This window comes from Meleagris gallopavo, chromosome 3, assembly GCF_000146605.3.
Source record: "Meleagris gallopavo isolate NT-WF06-2002-E0010 breed Aviagen turkey brand Nicholas breeding stock chromosome 3, Turkey_5.1, whole genome shotgun sequence".
Taxonomy (NCBI): domain Eukaryota; kingdom Metazoa; phylum Chordata; class Aves; order Galliformes; family Phasianidae; genus Meleagris; species Meleagris gallopavo.
The window spans coordinates 91527947-91535411 of record NC_015013.2 but is presented as its reverse complement, the minus strand read 5'-3'; positions in this window follow the sequence as shown (position 1 = coordinate 91535411).

The window sequence follows — 7465 nt, the reverse complement described above, 5'->3', positions numbered from 1 at the left end:
ACCTGAGTAGAGGTGAAATCAGTGCTTTTCCTTCTTTCTCTTCTCATGCAAATTGAAAAAAAAAAAAATCTCCAGTCACAACAGCACCACACTAATTTGCCATAAGTGACATAAAAATGCATAAATTCATCCTGAGTAATTTCAGTTGAAGTATAGAATCATTTTGAATGAGTTCATGAGAAAAACAGAACTTTCTGACAGTTTTATAATATTTTTGTAAATTAGTTTCTGCAACTGAAAAAGTTTTTTTTTGTTTTTCCCCTAAAACAGCATTTTCAAAACCATTTTGCAAGCAGGCCCAGACCCATGCAAGTACTTTGTCTTGATGAACTCCTTTTCAAACATCATATAAGAGAAAACACCATTAAAATTCCTTTTTATTTTTTGCTTTAGTTCCTCTGCCTGGCATTTAACATGTCATTGAACCTGATGGCTGACTCTGAAATGTTTTGCTATTCTGGTATATGCTATTTGTTATGAATATTTATTTCTTTTGGATAAAATAAAAACCCTGTACCTCCCAACAAAGTGGCTGTATAGAAGTATTGTTATAGCAACCACTATAGGTAATTGGAACCAGAATGTCTTGGGCCTATGATGATGCATATTTTACAGTTTGTCTTCTGTGTTATTAAAGGTTTAGTGATTACAGGCTTGTTGGCTTTCTATCCTACAGTAGAATTTCAGTAAATGTGAGCATAGCACTCACAAGGTTGGAGGTGAGAGGGAGAAGTGCACAGATACAGCAATAATAAAATGGAAAGAGGAAACTGAGGTAAAGAACAGAGATACGCAGAAAAATAAACAGTTTGGGGATATTGTATTCGGTATTGGGGTTTAAATCAGGATGATGTGGATCAGAAAGTTGACTGTAGAAGAGAGTGAGAAGAGAAATTAACAGCTTAATGCTAAGATTGTGTTATTTTTACAATACAGAAAATGAATCTGTGACAGACAACATACTCATTTCAGAGTGCTGGTTTGCTTGTCTGCTATATTATGGCTTTATAATTATGTCTGAATTCAGCTGCTCCTCAGCCACTGGAAGGAGAACGTTCTGCCCAGCAATTACAAATATTGATTTACAGTGACATTTGCCTCTTCTAATACGTTTCAGTAACTTCTGCAAAAGCAGATGATGCAGAGGCATTAATTTCTCCATCTCTCTGATTAAAATAAATAAATAAATAAATTGTGTTTCTTTGTAATGGTATAAAGGGGTGTAATAGTGATGAGTAATTTAAAAAAGGTTTATATTTCTAAATCTTATATGTAGTGGCTGTAGGCATACAGATAAAGATTATGGGATACTAGAAGCACTACATACCCTATTTTGACATGTTAAGCAAACAGAAATAATAAACCACGAGCTGCAAATCCCAGTTTTTGGTTAAAAATGGACCTTGAATTATAACTGAAGTAAAACTTGTGGAAGATACAAATGAATTGCCTTGAACAGAACCTAGATGAGATTTGTTTGCGAATTTAAGAGTGCTCATGTCCTGTATTCAGGTCTGCAGCCAGACATGAAACCAGCTGTATTTCACTTTCTTTTCTCTTTTACTGTGAAAGTTCCCTACATTTTCCTCTATTTTTCCTATACAAATTGTCTCACCAAATGACTTCAAAATAATGTCCAGAAAGAAAAATCACCAAAGGCTTCAAATTAGAATCTCAACATAAAAGATTAGACTTCCAAAACACTAGTAAAAGTGTCATTAAATAACAACATAAAATTGATAAACTGGAAGAGAATGGATTATGAGACCCCATCTGCTTGTGACTGATTATTCAGTCTCTTCTCTCATTATTGAAGGTGAAATGCTCTCTGTTACTTTTCGTAATTTCTTACCTCTTCTAAAGCAATTGATATGCTCAATTTAATATATTTTAAAAAACAGAATATGGTGAAGATGACATAACAATAAATAATAATAACTCTGAGAACAGCGTAGGAGAAAAATCTGTTATTCAAATAAACATGTAATAGCTAGGATTCTTCCTACACTATTGCTTTTATTGACTTTTGGATTTAGATGTAGTTATAAATATTAAGTACTTGGATCTTACTGATCTTTGAAGAAGGGAGAAAATTAATAATACACCAGAAACTCCTATTTCCCCATTTGAAATGTCCTAAGTATCCAAGATGTCCATACTAGAAGATAATATCCACAACTAAAATTGTTCTTTTCTAAAGATGGAGCCCAGGAAGAATCTTGTGGTGTATTGCTAGTGCAAATACACAGGACAAGACCCAGCTGGCAGTTCACAAGCATTTGAACAATTCTGAAAGCATACTGGTCAGGATGTACTAAAATGTCGGTTGACTGTGCTTCTTCTTGAAGTTTAGATGCTCAGTAAACATTTAGATTTCTTAATGTGGAGTTTAATCTTATTCTTACATTTGATCAAATGAACTCAACCTGGAATTTTTGACTTTCACACTGCAGCTCAGGTTGCTACATGGGCTGCACATGAGCACAACACCACCTATAAAACCACACATGGTGCCAAACTTCGGTGCTTTGTGAGGTGCTGTGCAAATAAACACTTGTAATCTTGTGGGCCTTAATGGTAACAGTCCTTAAATATTTATTGACTGCAGTTTTACAAAACACAGGATTTATACGAAACCTCTTCTCTTTCTGAACAGAACAGCCATCAATAGCCACAGAACAGAGCTACACTTACAACTCAATCAGGAAAACTCTCATGTAATTCTAGAAACGTATTGACTTCTTTTTTTTTTTTCCTTCTTCCATGTCCTTATGCACCATCTGAGCTTGCTGTCTCTGTGCAATGGAAATCCTATGCTTTTTCAGAGACCAGAATGAAGTAAGGACTGCACTGGAACCTGTGTTGCCACTGCATTTAAAATGTCTGCCTGCCACCAAACTAGTACTGTGACAGGCACATAAAACTATTTAACCATTTTTTGAATCAAATAATAATATATGTAAGAACAATAATCACACTGGGACAAGAGATGCCATGGCTTCATACATAAGATGGGCATTTGAATGCAGGGTAGTGTATCTCAAGCTGTGACAGCACAAGATTGACCACTGGCAGCTGTTCTACACAAAAGAGCCACCCAGCAGAGCTGAAAAGTTGTATGAAATTGGTCTGGTTTGAGACCGCCAGCCTCCTGCTTTCATTGTGTCTTCTGTGATCAAATTTGCCAAGATTTCCATTATATTTATAACATCGATAATGGGACAGATGGATGCCAAAGTATTCTCTGTCTCTGTGGCAGCTTATCTAATTAAACATTTAGATAGAGAAAGGTATAATTGCAAAATAATCTATCTGCTTTTTCATGTGCTTTCCCTTAAGACACTCCTGTCTTTCCAGTGGCGCAAATAAACTTTGACAGATGTTTACTTTCAAAGTGAAAAGATAGTGGAGTTCTATTAACACAAACCATATTCAACAGCAAAGCTATTTTTTTTGCTGCGCCTCATGCCAGCATTCTTGTAGAACAAAGATTTCGGTGCTGAGTAAAATTTCATTTGCATGCCTGAGGGAATAATAAAAGAAACCTATTATGGAATGAAATGGACTGTAATCACATTGAGAGGATAGGGATTGGGTGGGGAGAGGGGAAGGCTACTGCCTTGAAAATGGCCTGTTGAAGAAGAAAACATAATTTTATCCAACACACAACGCATGCTCATGCTGAGGAGTAATGTATGGAAGTGCTTCCCAAAGCAGATTTCCATGGCCTTCAGCTGGAGCAAACATTAGGGGTTGGCCTCTTTTCCAAGGTAACTAGAAATAGGACAAGAGATAATGGCATTAAGTTTCACCAGGGGAGGTTCAGGTTGAACATGAGGAAAATTTCTTCTCAGAAACAGTGGTGATGTACTGAAACAGGCTGCTAAGGGGGTGGTGGAGTCATCATCCCTGGAGGAGTACAATAGATGTGTAGATGTGTCACTGAGGGACATGGTTTAGTGGTCATGGTGGGGATGAGTTGATGTTTGGATTTGATGATCTTTTCCAACCCTAATGATTCTATGATTCTATGAACTGAGCTTCTTGCATAGTGCAGCAGAGAGGGAAGGGCTGTTGAACACTGAACCAGAGGATACCATTCTCACTGGATTATGCATTAGCAAATGTTTACTAAATAACTGAATGTTGGCATCCAAGTCTAAGTTTTGCCTGTGTTTAATAGTTCCTAGGTTTCTTGTTAGCTGCTGAAGTACTGGTATTAACTATTGTATGCATAGAGAGGAAATTCCCGCTGGTTTATTTCCTGGGAAACTCCTAGTTGAAAGGAACAGTATTTGTTGCTGCACACAAAATAAGATCTGTTCTAGAAATGAACATGATAAATTGATACTTGAAGTGGAAAAGACTTGTGTCAGCAGTATTAGAGCTGTCCCCATGGCACACTGTGCTTCTGGAGCCAGGCTCCACTTCTGCTCCCCTGGCCAGGGATGAGCCTCAGGTCAAGCTAGTCAGTGATTTCAGTGCTGGAGAAGAAACTGCTATTCCAGAAAACATGGGTGGAACCAATCCCTTCTCTGAGTGCTACTCAAACTGAGCAAAAATCACAACTGCTTCTCAAGGAAAGGACACCAGATTAGGTAAGGTCTATGCATTCAACAGGATTTGAACAGTGCCCAGTTCTCCACCCTTGATGGACAACAGCAGAAGCTTCTCATTTGTGCATGTTCCTTGCCTCTAGAACAGACTAATCTCCACTCCACTGTATCCCCTGTCTCTGCTAGTGCTATTTCCACTAAGCTATGTTGTGCTGAAAATTGTGGATGCTTACTTTGATTTTGAGAATATACAGCAACATATGCTCTGTAAGCTTACTGTCACACAGGCTGCTCCTGTTAATGGAATTTCTGCATGTGCTTATATACAGACATGCTGAACACTTAAGGGCTTTCTAATTCTTCTCCTTGTTACTCCTACTGACAGCCCTGGTGCCAGTCCTTCTGCCAGTGTATTCTGCTGTGATATTATAAGGAATTTTTCCTTAAGACTGTGCAGTATGCAAATGTAATTCTAATTGTATAGAGATCATTTGTTTTGTTATATAACTGTACATTATACTCCCAGGCAAATGACTGATATTACTGGAAATATATATATCTATATATAAACAGTTATAAAAGAAGTTCTGCAGCAAACACTGGAGAATAAAAAGCAATACCAAAGCAGATCCTTTGTGATTTGAAGATTTGAATTATCCTTGTTTCCAGAATGCTACAGAAGTGATTGCAGTGACAGCCACGCTTGTTGTGATGGGCATAATGCCATTCATTGCTTTTATACTTGAATGACTTGGATACTACACAGTCTGTCAAGTCTAAATCTATTTAAGTCATGACAATTTATGTTACACTACAGTACATTACTTCTTTTGATCATAAGGCTAAAATCATTCCTGCATGAAATAAACTGAAACTTTTCAAACAAACAAACAAAGCACTGATCTTTATTCAAGTGATGTTTTCTTGACTGTGAGGGTGACCAACAAACCATGAATCCAGAGGAGCAATGCACAAGAACAAACTTTCCTCCATTCATATTCTGAAGTGTTCCAACGTAGGTGCTCAGAGCCCGAAGCATAAGCAAAGTTCTGTGCATTAGCAAAGACAACCAATGTGAGATCAGATTCACAGACAGGATGTTCTGTTTGTAGTACAGGGCTTAGTTTGTTGCCTTTTGTCCAAATACGTATACTGTGCTAACTGATTTTCAATTTTTAAAGGTGAATGATGTGTTATTACAAGGAATTTTCCCCCAAGACTGTGCAAACGTAAATCTAACTGTGGATGATTAGTTTGATTGTACAACAATATATGTTATATTCCCAGGCAAATGACTGAGAAAGGACATACATATAAAAAAATGTGCATAGCAGATATCTATTTCTTTGACCTGCCAGCTGCCAGAGAAATACTAAACACTGCTTTGGTCAGTCAGGGGAGAAATGGAGGAGACGAAGACATTTGCCAGAAGAAATGACAGCCCTAAATTCTTTATGCAGTCACATGGAGAAATCCCAGCAGGATCAACACAACTCTTCACTCATACAAGACAGGAATATCTATAATCTGTATTCTCTTACACTGGTTCTTAAAAAAAAAAAACTCTCTCCTATCCAACCACCAGTTCCTCCTGCCCTTCATGCAAAAAGCAGTCATTTTCATAAGACTACGTGGATATCCCAATGGGCTCAGTAGCAACTTTTTCATCCTCTTGTTATACATTATGCTGGTTTGGAAATTCTCTCTGCTACTCAAAGATGTGTGCCTTGTGGCACAAATAGCCTGGTCCTCAGGATGTGCATGCTGCTGCACAGATCGTCACATTTGGTGATATAGAACTGTTGGCTGAACCTCTGATCATTGGAGTGTAGGAAGACCAGGGCTAGCTTACAATTATCCAGCAAATCCATCAGGCTTTCCATCTATAATTTTTTCAATTTAAAGACAAAGATGTCATGCAAGGCAATGCAAAATGTCTTGCACAAGTTCAGGTGAATGATGTTAGGTGTTCTTCTCTTATCCACAAATGCTGTAACTCCAATGTAGAAAGACTTCAAATTTGTCACTCAAGGTTTGCCCTTAGTGAAGACACGTTGAGTGTCACCAGTCAGGCTTTTGTTTTCCATATGCTTTAGTTCAATTTCCTACAGGATCTGATCCTCAACATAGAGTTGAGACTGATTGACCTATAGTCCTTGGGGACTTATTCCCTTTTTAAAAAAGGAAACTTTTTCCAGTCAGTGGGAACTTCTCTGGACTGCATGGCTTCTCATATATGATGGATGGTGGCTAAGCAACTTCATCTACCAGCACCAGTGTCCCCTGGGTGAGGAAGGACAGGCTGAGGAGGGTGGGCTTGTTCAGCCTAGGGAAGAGAAGGCTGCAAGGTGACCTAATTGCAGCCTTTCAGTACCTAAAGGGAGCCTACAAACAGGAGGGAAGTCAACTGTTGAAAAGAGTAGATAACAGCAGGACAAGGGAAAATGGTTTTAAGTTGAAGAAGGGATTTAGGTTGGATATCAGGGGGAAGTTCTTTACTATGAGAATGGTGAGGTGCTGGAACAGGCTGCCCGGAGAGGTTGTAGATGCCCCATCCTGGAGGTTTTCAAGGCCAGATTGGATGAGCCCTGGGCAGCCTGGTCTAGCAATGAATGTGGGCCCCAGTGGCCCTGTCTGTGGTAAAAGGGTTGGTGCTTGATGATCCTAGAGGTCCCATCCAACCTAAGTCTTTCTATGATTCTATGATACCCTCAGGACTCCTGGATGCATCTTATTAAGTCTGATGGACTTAAGTACATTCAGATTTGTTATATGCTTTTGAACCTGATCTTCTCTTGCACTACCAATATTGCCCCAGTAAACCACGTCCCTTAGTACAACATCTAAATGATTCCTGAACACCTGCAGGGACAGTGACTCACATCCCTGGGCAGCCAGTTATAGTCACC